We start from the raw sequence: 12502 nt of genomic DNA, 5'->3' as shown, positions 1-12502 counted from the left end.
CAGATGAGAAAAGTAAGATTCAGAGAGATCAAGTAATTTGTCCAAGATTATGTAGCTAGTAAATAGTGTCACTAATATACTAGTCTGTCTAATATATTCTTTTTCCCAGAAAATACATGCAAATCCAGATAAATGAACATATTAACTGAGTGCAAAAGTAATTACAATTTTTGCATTGTTAGAATTTGTGGTTTGATATTGGAGTACATTCTTAAATAAATGTGGTTAGCATATTGTTCTTCTATACATCATTTTAATGAGCGTTTCTCACATTCCTTTTTTTTTTTTTTTTTTGCTAATGACATTACTCACTGTTTATTTTATGTTTACTTTAGACTATGGAAATGATGTTAGACAAAAAGTAAATTTGGGCAAATTTTCTTATTTGAGTTCAAAATGGGTCACAAACAGTGGAGACAACTCTCAACATCAGCAACACATTTGGCCCAGAAACTGCTAATGAATGTACAGTGCAGTAGTGGTTCAAGAACTTTTGCAAAGGAGAAAAGAGCCTTGAAGAAGATGAGGAGCATAGTGGTCGGCCATTGGAAGCTGACAACAACCAATTGAGAGCAATCATCAAAGTTGATCCTCTTACAACTACAAGAGAACTAGCAGAAGAACTCAACGTCAACCATGCTACAGTCTTTCAGCCTTTGAAGAAAATTGGAAAGGTGAAAAAGCTCAATAGGTCGGTGCCTCAGGAGCTGAGCAAAAATTTTAAAAATGGTCATTTTATAGTGTCATCTTCTCTTATTCTATGCAACAACAAGAAACTATTTCTTGATTGGATTGTGACATGCAATGAAAAATGGATTTTATATGACAACCGGCAATGATCAGCTTAGTGGTTGGACTGAGAAGAAGCTCCAAAGCACTTCCCAAAGCCAAACTTGCATCAAAAAAAGGTTATGGTCACTATTTGGTCGTCTGCTGCAGGTCTGATCCACTACAGCTTTCTGAATCTCAGTGAAACCATTCCATCTGAGAGGTATGCTCAACAAATCAATGAAATGCACCAAAAACTGCAACATCTGCAGCTGGCGTTGATCAACAGAAAGGGCCCAATTCTGCACAACACCCGACCACACATGGCACAACCAACGCTTCAAAAGTGGAACAAATTGGGCTATGAAGTTTTGCCTCATCCACCATATTCACCTGACCTCTCACCAGCTGACTATCACTTCTTCCAGCATCTCGACAGCTCTTGCAGGGAAAACGCTTCCACAACCAGCAGGATGTAGAAAATGCTTTCCAAGAGTTTGTCGAATCCCAAAGCACGGATTTTTATGCAACAGAAATAAACAAACTTATTTCTGTTGGCAAAAAAGTGTTGACTGTAATAATTCCTATTTTGGTTAATAAGGATATGTTTGAGCCTAATTATAATGATTTAAGATTTCTGGCCCAAAATTGCAGTTACTTTTGCACCAACCTTATAGAATTAACTCTGGACTGGTTTCTTAGTGTGATGTTATAGGAGACAGGTGAGCTTGACAGGCTTATCCAGTTCTTTACTGGAGTTATCTGGTTTCTGATTTCTCCTAAAACTTAAAATATCCTATAGAAGTCCTGTAGCATTCCAAATGTGGATTTTACAATTATCTTTTTTTCTCTTAAATATAACCTAGTTTATAAATCATCTGAGGGCCCCTTGAGACAATGAACACTCAAGCAACAGACACAGAGATGCCTTTTGATGCTGCAACATCTTATAGGTACAGAGGAGTCATGAGTCACATCAAAGGGAAATGTATGTTTATTGGGAAAGCCTTTTGGTGAAGTGGCATAACCGAGCTCTGCAGTAACTGAGAGATACTCCTATGAGACACCCAGAGAAAGAAGATGAAGTCTGCCCTAGTGGTGGCAGGAGGAATGTCTCTCATAGGAGAGACCTCCAACAATCACCTTCTTGCCTAGGTTATGATGTTTCCAGCAGCTTTCCTTGGAGGAGGAAACTCACTTGTCATTGGTGGACACTGGGCAGGATCTTTTGCTGTCATTTTAACATTGATATATTTAGACTATCAGGCTTAAGTAGATGGTTGATGGTTTATAATTATAAAACATTAATATTTACCAATTGTTGAGGAATACCATGTGCTGGCCACTATGCTAAGTGTTTCACATACAATTTAAATCAATAATTCCAGTGAGATTAGATAACATTATTCCCATTATATGAGAAAAACAGGCTCAAAGTTAAGCTACTTGCCCAAACACACATAGCTCTAATTGAGGTCTGTAACTCCACACTACATGCTCTTTTAAATTCTTACATTCTGTCTTTCCACTTAGTCTTTTCACAATTCTCTTTATGTAATGATGACAGGGTGAGGCTTACAAAATGTGGCTTGCTGTATTGGTCTGTTTTCACACTGCTATAAAGAACTGCTTAAGACTGGGTAATTTATAAAAGAAAGAGGCTTAATTGACTCACAGTTCTGCATGACTGGGGAGGCCTTAGGAAACTGACAATCATGGTGGAAGGCAAAGGGAAAGCAAGGACCTTCTTCACATGGTGTCAGACCAGAGAGACCGAGAGAAATGGGAACAGCCATATACTTTGAAATCATCAGCTCTCATGAGAACTCATTCACTCTCATGAGAACAGCATGGGGGAAACCGCCCCCATGATTTAGTCACCTCCCATCAGGGCCTTCCCTCAACACCTGGAGATTACAATTTGAGATGAGATTTGGATGGGGCCACAGAGCCAAACCATATAACTTGCCTGTCTTTGAAATTGTCCAAGCACTATTTAGTGTTTGCCATGTTACTTAACGAAACCTATACAACTTCTGTCTTTAGTGCCTTAGGAAAATCATTTATTCTTTCTTCTTTTATTAAAAAATTTGAAAAGTTAATTTTATTTGGTTAAATTTTGAAATGGCTTAACCACTGTGATGTCACAATTGGAAGCTTTCTTGCCTGGGATGTTCAAAACCACTCTATTTGAGCAGCCATGACGTATAAGATTGTAGAGAGACCCTGGGGTCTCAATTCTTGAATAGATGAACTCTCTCATTCATGAAACATATCTGCTAGACTCCACCTGGTGTCTTGGTGTTACAGAAATGAGCAAAGCATAATACCTGGCCTCATGGAGCTTCTGATACAATACAAGGGTTATTAATTAGACTGGAGAATGACACAGGCTATATTGGAGATATTAGTTGATACTGTTGGGGAGTGGAAGAGATTGGCATCCAAGTCAGAGAATGAGGGAGGGCTTTCCAGATAAAAGATGCTTGAAGTTTATTTTTCATCCCATCCTCAGGACTCAGAATACTTGGTGCCAAACCTTCTCCACTAATTCACAGGTAAAAGAGTGACTCAGTTCATTTGGGCTGCTATAGCAAAATGCCATAAACTGGGTGGCAGAGAGAAACAGAAATGTATTTCTCACAAGTCTAGAGGTTTGGAATTCTGAGATTAAGGCATAGGCAGATTTGGTGTCTGGTAACTATTCAAGTCTTGGTTCATAGAATGGCAACTTCTTGCCATGTGTCCTCATATGGTAAAAAGGACAAGCCAGCTTTGTCTTTGGAGTTCCTTTTATAAGGGCACTAATTCTATTCATGAGGGCTCCACCCTCATGAACTAATCACCTCCCTAAAACCCTACTTGCTAAATATCATCACATTGATGCTTAGATTTCAAGATACAACTTAGGATGGGGGGTGGGAAGGGGTATGGGACACAAACACTCAGACCATAGCATTTTGTCCCTGGTCCCCAAAAATCCATGTCCTTCTCACATGTGAAATACATTCATTCTATCCCAGTCACTAAAGTTTTAGCTTGTTCCAGCATTAACTCAAAAGTCTAAAATCCAGACTCTTAGCTAAATTTCATCTATATTAGATATGGGTGAGACTCAAGGTATGATTCATCCTGAGGCAAATTTCTCTCCCCAGCTGTGAACCTGTGAAATCAAATGTTGTGTGCTTCTAAAATATAGTGAGGCTCTAAGCATAGGATAGACATTCCCATTTCAAGAGAAATACATAGAAAAGAAAGGGAATAACAGGTTCTGAGCAAGTCTAAAACTTGGAGCTCAAGAATAGCCCTCTTTGACTAGATGCTTCATTGCCCTCCAGGTCCATTGCGGCGGAGGTCCCACCTTCCAATTCTCTGTGGCAGCAGTCCTGCCCCATGGCTTTGAGAGGCCCCACCCCCATGGTGGCTCTCTGCAGCAGCCCTACCTCCTCAGTGGCTCTGTGCCTCAGACACGTGCCTGTGGCCCTCCCACCCACAGCGGGAATCATGCACCAGTGGCTCTAAGGGTCTGAGGTCACAGTGGATGGCTCTACCCCTATGACTGCACTAGGAATTGCCCTGGTGGGGTCTCTCTACAGTGGTCTCGCCCCCACAGCAAATCTCTGCTTGGGCTGCACAGCTCAGCAGGTCATCCTTTGAAATCTGGGTGAAGGCAGCCATGACTCCACATCTTTGCTGGATGCAATGCACACCATACCAGGGTCTGCTGGAGCTGCACTGGGGGCAACCAAGAAGCTTGGCAATGAAGTGTGGAGAACAGAGCCTTGAGGCAGTGCCTAGTAGCAAGCACTAAGATCCTGCAAGTGTCCATGCCTCCTCCTTTGAAATCGTTTTATCTCCCAGGCCCTGGAACTCTGGGCCTATGATGGGAAGAGCAGCAACATGATGTCCGAAATGCCTTCTAGGTTACTCTTTTATTGTCTTGTACAATAAGTCCTGGCTCCGCTCAGATGGCTCATCCATACTAATCTTATCAAGTGGTCACTTTTTCACACCCTCGGTTTTCTCTCCCAGACATGCTTTCTCATTCCTTTCAATATGAATAAGAATTTCCCAGATATTTGTATTCTGCTTTCCTTTTGATTAATAATTCTATCATTGAATCATTTCTCTCTTCTTGCATTTACTGTAAGGAGTCAAAAGACACTAAGCTTCAGCACTCTGCCTAGAAATAGTTTCAGCTAAATATCCAATTGGTCACACATTCTACTTTACATAGAATTCTAGGACAAACTCTATTCAGCCAAGCCTGTTGCCACTTTATAACAAGGATCCCCTTTCCTCAAGTTTTCAATGACATGTTCCTCCATTCCACCTGAGACATCAGCAGAATGGCCTTTACTGTCCATATTTCTACCAACATTCAGTTAACAACCACTTAGGCATTTTCTAGGAACATTTAGGCTCTCACTACAGTACTCTTCTGGGTCCTCAACGTAATCACCCTTTAAGGTTTCTTCACACCAATGTAGGTTTGTCTAGTATTCACTTAGAAACCCTCCTCCCTCTGCCTATTATCAGTTCCAAGCTGCTTTGACATTTTAGCAGCACTGTAACAAATACCTAAAATTCCCACTTAGGTATTTTGTAGAAGTGGTATGTCTTCCTCTTCTTGGTAACAATTGTCTTAGTCTGTTCAGGCTGCTATAACAAAATACTATCAACTAGATATTATAAATAATGGAAATTTATTTCTCACAGTTTTGAAGGCTAGGAATTCCAAGATTGAGGCAGCAGCACATTCTGTGTCTGGTGAGAGCTCACTTCCTGGTTCACAGAAGGCATCTTCTCACCATATTCTCACACGGTGGAAGAAATAACACAGCTCGCTGGGGCCTCATTTATAAGGGCACTAATCCCATTCATGAGGGCTCAGCCCTCATCCTAATCACCTCTCAAAAGTGTCATCTCATAATACCACCACAGTGGTGGTTAAGTTTCAACACATGAATTTTGGAGGGCCACAAATATTCAAAGCCTAGCAAAGAGATGGCCCTCTCTTCACTTATCTGACAAAAGCAAACCCCAAAATGGGCAGTCTACTTGCCACCTGGTAAGATATCAAAAGCCCCAGGAAACCACCTTTTCTGTTAAATTTAGAACAGTGCAGCACCATCTATTCACAATTAAGTGTTATTCCATGGTAACCTAAAAACACCCTGGAGGGAATAAGCATTGATAATTTTTTTCCAGAAGTAGACCATCAGTGTAAAAAAATATGAGAAATATTCTGATAAGTTAAATACTAACAACAGGTTCACCTGGTCTTGAATCCTAATTCTTCCATTTGATAGTTGCGTAATTCCAGGTAAGGTGCATCCCCAGTCACACTCTCCTTTTTCTCACTGTAGACAAAGATAGCACACCTGCGCAGCTACTGTTCTTTATTCCTGAGCAGGATCAGAGGAGCAGAGATTGTACAAGAACTACACTGTGCATTTATCTCCAGGTAGAAAGGACAGACTGGGTTCCTGGGCTCAAATCAGGGAGGCCACTGAAAGCAAGCTTTTTTTTTTCTTTTTTCTTTTTTTTTTAAGACAGAGTCTTACTCTGTCGCCAGGCTAGTACCGTGACACGATCTTGGCTCACTGCAACCTCTGCCTCCCGGGTTTGAGCAGTTCTCCTGCCTCAGCCTCCCAGGTAGCTGGGACTGCAGACATGCACCTCCACACCCAGCTAATTTTTGTATTTTTAGTAGAGACTGGGTTTCACCATTTTGGCCAGGATGGTCTCCATCTCTTGACCTCATGATCCTCCCGCCTTGGCCTCCCAAAGTGCTGGGATTATGGGCATGAGTCACCATGCCCAGCCAAAAGCAAGGTTTTATATAGAGGAGAATTTTACAGCCCCCTCATCATATTCTAGAGATGAGAGTAATGTGTTTTCTAACACATATGCATTTCTGAGGCAATCTACCCTTCCCAAGACAACTGTGACTCCCATCTCATCCTCAGCCAATAACCACAGTTAATTAGAATAGGAATGTGCTTTGATCCAGAAGTGGCATAAGCAATCAAAAATTTTTATTGAATAATTAGATTTCTCTCTTGGAAATCTAAAGGTGAAATCAAACAACAGAGATAAGTGAAAGAAACTGATCCCCTAATGTCAAGAGGTAGACTTGGGGGTCAAAGAAGGCTACCTCAATCAGGATCTCTGCAGCAGAACAGATGGCATGCTCAAATGTATTAGAGGAAGTTTTAAAAATAGGCTATTTGTAAAGGTGTGAGTGGGCGTGGGAAAACTACAAGGAATCATGTGATACCCCAGGTCTAGTCATGGCAAACACTCTCACCACCAAAAGGCCGGAAAAAGCAAGAGAGAAGCAGTCACTAGAATGCAGGTAGAGCAGCAAAGAGAGAGCCATGTGGCAGGAGCTGTGATCTGCAGGTGAGGGACAAAAACGGAGATGAAAAATAAGACCTTGCTCTTTTTATTTCCTCCATCTTTAGCCAGAACAGACAAAGCCAATCCGAAGCCAGAAGGAAAAGGAGCCCAGTGGTACAAACTTCTGGGGCAAGATTAGGATGGAGAATGATGGAAATGAATCTAGAAGGCAAATAGAGCAAGCGGCAGCCCAGCACAGAGGCCTTGATGGGCCATGCACAAGACTATCCATAAGCAAAAATAGCCAATTGGCTAAGAATAGCAGAAGAGACCAGAGATGCAGCCCTAAGAGATCATGCAGCCCATGAGAGAGAGTAGAGCCTCCACTCTGGAATTGCTGCCAGCTTAGCAATTCCATTTTAGATGTTTCCCATACCTGAAGATCCCTATGTCCTTTACAGGCACTGTCTTGAGTGAGTCTAATTATTTTAGTCAAGCACTGTTAACTAATATTTCACTCCCTGTGGAGGCAGTTTCAGACATAGTTTCCAATGATCCCTGCCCCTTGCATAAAAGCTTCCCCTGGAGTGTGGACTAGACCTTAGTGACTTGCCTCTACCATACAAAATACAGCAAAAGTGATGGAATTCCAGTGCCAAAATTAAGTTACAAAAGACTTCCCTACTTTTGCCTTCTCTTGCTGGCTCTGATGAAGCAAACTGCCACTGCTGTGAGCTATCCTATGGAGAGACTCACATGGTGAGGAACAGAAAGCAACTGTGTAACTGAGGTTCTCCTTGCAATAGTCCATGAGGAATTGAATGCAGCCAAACCATGTGAATGTACTAGGGGACAGATCTCTCCCCACTGAGGCTTGAAATCTGCTGCACTCCCAGGATGATACCTTGATTGCAGTTTCTCTGAGATGACAAGAATTGTTGTTTTAAGCCATTAAATTTTGGAGTACATTGTTTGTTACACAGCAGTAGATAACTAATACACTCCCAGAACATAATTGTTGCCTCTACATGGGAGGCCCTAGGCCTGAGACTCCTGTCAGGCTGCACTGGGAGATTCCAAGGATGCCGAGCCCTTCTGAGTAGCTCTGAGACCTGTGAGAGCCACCTAAATGGAAGATTGCTTTTCGGTCTAGCCATGGGTGATTTCCAGGCCAAGAGCCTGAGTCTTTGACTGCTCTTCAAACAGAATGCCACGTCTTACAGCTCTTAAGATCCCTTCTTCTGCCTTTCTTTTCTCTTCAAACTCTATCTACATTGTTGTGTCATTGTTAAATTTTCTTAGAAAATTATTTTAACTACTGTCATGGGTTGTGGGACATTCAGCCCCATTTCCCCCATTTCCAAATTGCTCCTGCTCCAGCGTGCATGGAAATGATGGTTTGCACTATTTCAGAAGTACTTTGATTCTTTTCTTCATTTAATTTCTCCTTTAGGTTCCATTCACTAAACTTTAGAAAGGTGATTCTTGAAGGGAATTTGAGTGGGGGACTTCATATAGCAAGAAAGGGGCATATTTTTCTTCTCCTTTGAACCATAACCATTTAAGGCAATTACAATGCTGTGTAATAAAGGAAAAACATTTTAATGATATCCAGGTTATTATTTAAAATGCCTCTTTGTTTTTATTTCCATGATGTGAGTTGTTCATGCTTGCTGTTTTTTTCCTCCCATGGGATGGGAGCTGGCAAGTTATTAAAAATATCTCACTGTAACAAATATATTACAAAGAAGGATGTTGAAAATATATCTCTCTAAAGCATTGCCATGTTTCTGGTGATAGATATACAATAACAGTGCTTTGTTTATCTAATTTTAGCAGATTCTAAACAATCTTTAATCCTAGGAGAAAAAGTGTTTTGGCTTCTGTACACATAAGGAAAGAAAAATTGAGTAGAAGTCAGAACACTTAAATTATGACCCCAACTTAGTTGTTAATTAATATGTGTCCATAGGCAAGGTTATAAATGTTCTTGTTAGTAAAATGAAAGTGTTTTTGCAGGGGTTATTGAGAGGACTAAATGAGATACTGCATGTACAGCACTGATACTCAGTGCTTAGACTCAGTATTCTCGTGTATAAAAATAGGGTTACTCTTTAAAATAAAAATAGGGTTACTCTTTAAACAGATCTACAAAATAATGTGCAATTGAAACCAACATGCCAAAGGGTTCAATTGGAATCAACATGCAAAAGGGTTTTTTATGGTCCTTGATAAGTTGATTTGACATTTGTCAAAATAGTGGTTCAGCAGCACAATAAACTACAATAGCTTCCAAATGGATTAAACATTAAAAAATAGAACTGTGAAAGTACTAGAAGGGCTGGGTATCATATGTAAAACAAACAAACAAAAAAACTCTAAAATGTGACCATAAGAAGGCAGACTGGCTAGGGTCCTTGGGATCCAAGGAATGACACAACGGTTAGTTCCCTGGCTTTTTTTTTTCCTAGGCTGGGAGCTGGAGAAACTAGAGAAATTAGCAACACAAAAACACCACAGAGTATAGACAAAAAAGGCCCAAGAAATGCATTATTTCTGTAACCTAGACCGAGAAAGGAACACCAAGACAAAAAATGTTTAGACAATAACTGCCCTATTCTAGGAAGACACTATGAAAACAAGATGGGGCCCACCTCCATCCCATCTGCAAAGACCAACCAGGAGCCTAGACTTCTACACTCACCATGTGCTGTAACATATGTCCCAAGTCTCCTGTTAGGGTGGTATCAGAGAAGGTTGGGTAGGGAACTAGGACTTTCCTTGCCATCAGTGGTAATAGGGAGCACCTCTCTGATAAGAGTCAGTGGAGGCCATGGGAGAAACAGTAACCATGTGTCCCCTCTCATCAGAGTGGTGTTAGCAGAGGCCAAGAGGGGAGCCTTACCTTCTACTCCTGCCCAGCATTAGAAATAAGATGCCCCCATAAAGGTGTCAGTGGAGGCTGGGTGGGAAACATGCACTTCTCCACCTCCAGTAACAAGGAGGCATTTCTACTTCCTTTGCCAGTGCAGTGTTAGAAGACAGTTCTTTATGAACTGAACTGCGGCCCTCTTAATTAATATGTTAAAGCCCTAACTCCCAGAAACTCAGAATGTGATTATGTTTGGCAATAGGGCTTTTTAAGAGGTAATTAGGTGACAGTGAGGCTGTTTGGGTGTGCCTCTGTCCAATCTGACTCATGTCCTCATAAGAAAAATAGATTATGGACACACATAGACACCAGGTGTGCACATATACAGAGGGACTACCATGTGAAAAGGCAGCAAGAAAGCAGTCACCTGCAAGCCAAGGAGAGACCTCAATGAAAACCACCCCTGCCAGCACCATGATCTTGGACTTCTAGCCTCCAGAACTGTGAGAAAATAAAGTAAAATACCATACCACCCAGACTGTGTTGTTTTGTTATGGCAGCACTAGCAAATTCATAGACTGGCTAAAACAGGAAGTTTAAATAAGAGTCTCACAAAATAATGCCCAAAATTTCCAGGATATGGCTGAAAATTAGTCACTCATCATATCAAGAACCAGGAAAATCTTGAGTAAATGAGAAAAGACAATCAGCAGATACCAACTGAGATGGCACTGATGTTGGAATTATTTGACAAATATTTTTAAACATGCATCATAAAAATGCTTCAATGAGCAATTAAGAACATGTTTGAAACAAAAGAAAAACTACAAAATCTTAGCAAAGGAATAGAAGATATAAAGAAAAGTTAAATGCAAATTTTAGAACTGTAAAATACAATAACAGAATTTAAAAAAACTCAGAGATGGAATCAATAGCAGATGAAAAGAATGTAAGAAAAAATCAATAACTTTTAAGACAGAACAATGGAAATGACTCAATCTGAAAAACAGAAAAAATGGACTGGGGAAAACATGAACATGGCTTTAGGGACCTGTGAAATTATAACGAAAGATTTAACTTTCACAGCATCATTGTCCCAGAAGGAGAAGAGAAAGAGTGGGGCCAAAAAAGGTGTAGAAAAACAATGACTAAAATTTCCCAAGGCAAATTATATAAACCCAGATTCAAGAACCTGGGTGAATCTCAAGCAGCATAGTCCAAGTAAATCTACACAAAGACATATTCTAGCCAAGCTTCTGAAAATAAAAGACCAAGGAACATTCTAGAGAGCAGAAAGTAGGAAGTTACATGATCCCTACATGGGAAAACAATTCGGATGACAACATATTTCACATCAGAAACCATGGAGACCTGGAGGGAATGGCACATTTTTCAAATGAAAAAACAAATAAGCAAACACACACACACAAACACACACACACACACACACACACAATCTATCAACCCAGATTCTATTTCCAGGTAGAAAAAATCCTTCAGGAATTAAGAAGAAATCAAGACATTTTCAGATGACAAAAACAGTAAGAAATTTTGTCTTAGAATGGCAGGAAAAAAAGGAATCTTAGAACATCCAGAAGGAAGAAAAAACAATGGAAAGACTAAATGTAACTAAATATCATAGAATTTCCTTCACCTGGAGAAGGAAATTGTGCTTGATAGCTGAAATGAAAATTATAATATTGTCTAACGTGTTTCTCCAAATGTGCTGAGAAAATATTCTAGACAATTATAAATGGGGGAAAGCAAAAGGACTTAAATGAAAGTCAGGTTTCTATACTTCGCTTGAACAGTTAACATGTTAATCTGTTAAAATGAATAGTCTGTGTCATTTATATAATATTCTTAAATGACAAAATTAAAGAAATGGAAAATATATGAGTGGTTTCCAGGGGTTAAGGATGTAGGGGAAAGGAAGTTGATGTGACTCTAAATAAGTTGTTTTACTCTGTTGTATTAGCCATTCTCATGCTGCTACTAAAGACATACCCGAGACTGGATAATTTATAAATAAAAAGAAGATGTAATGGACTCACAGTTCCACATGGCTGGGGAGGCCTCACAATCATGGTGGAAGGCAAAGGAGGAGAAAAGGCATGTTTTACATGGTGGCAGGGAAAAGAGCCTGTGCAGGGGAACTCCCATTTATAAAACCATCAGATCTGCTGAGACTTACTATCACAAGAACAGCATGGGAAAAATCCACCCCCATGATTCAATTACCTCCCACTGGGTCCCTCCCATGACACATGGGGATTATGGGATTATTATAGCTGCATATATTTGAGCAGTACACTCCACCTCTCTAATCCTCAATTTGCTGGCTGGTAAGGGGTGAGGGACCCCCAAATGGGTGATGTACATAGTATGACCCAAAGAACAGCCATGCCCTATCAGAGGTTTCAGATCACAGCCCTATTGCCACAGTCTTTGAGGTAAAAATGATATTTGGCAAACAAAAAATGATGCATTTCTATATCTGGAATTTTAAATTTACTC

At 40.4% G+C, this 12502-nt stretch overlaps 1 pseudogene; it reads left to right on the top strand.

Annotated features, from left to right (window-relative positions):
- Nucleotides 1-338: 338 nt before the first annotated feature.
- LOC139362628 (histone-lysine N-methyltransferase SETMAR-like) lies at nt 339-1365 on the top strand (annotated as a pseudogene).
- The last annotated feature ends 11137 nt before the right edge of the window (nt 1366-12502 follow it).

This window comes from Macaca nemestrina, chromosome 4 (assembly GCF_043159975.1).
Source record: "Macaca nemestrina isolate mMacNem1 chromosome 4, mMacNem.hap1, whole genome shotgun sequence".
In the NCBI taxonomy this organism is placed as follows: Eukaryota; Metazoa; Chordata; class Mammalia; order Primates; family Cercopithecidae; genus Macaca; species Macaca nemestrina.
This window is presented reverse-complemented; position numbering and strand designations above follow the sequence as displayed.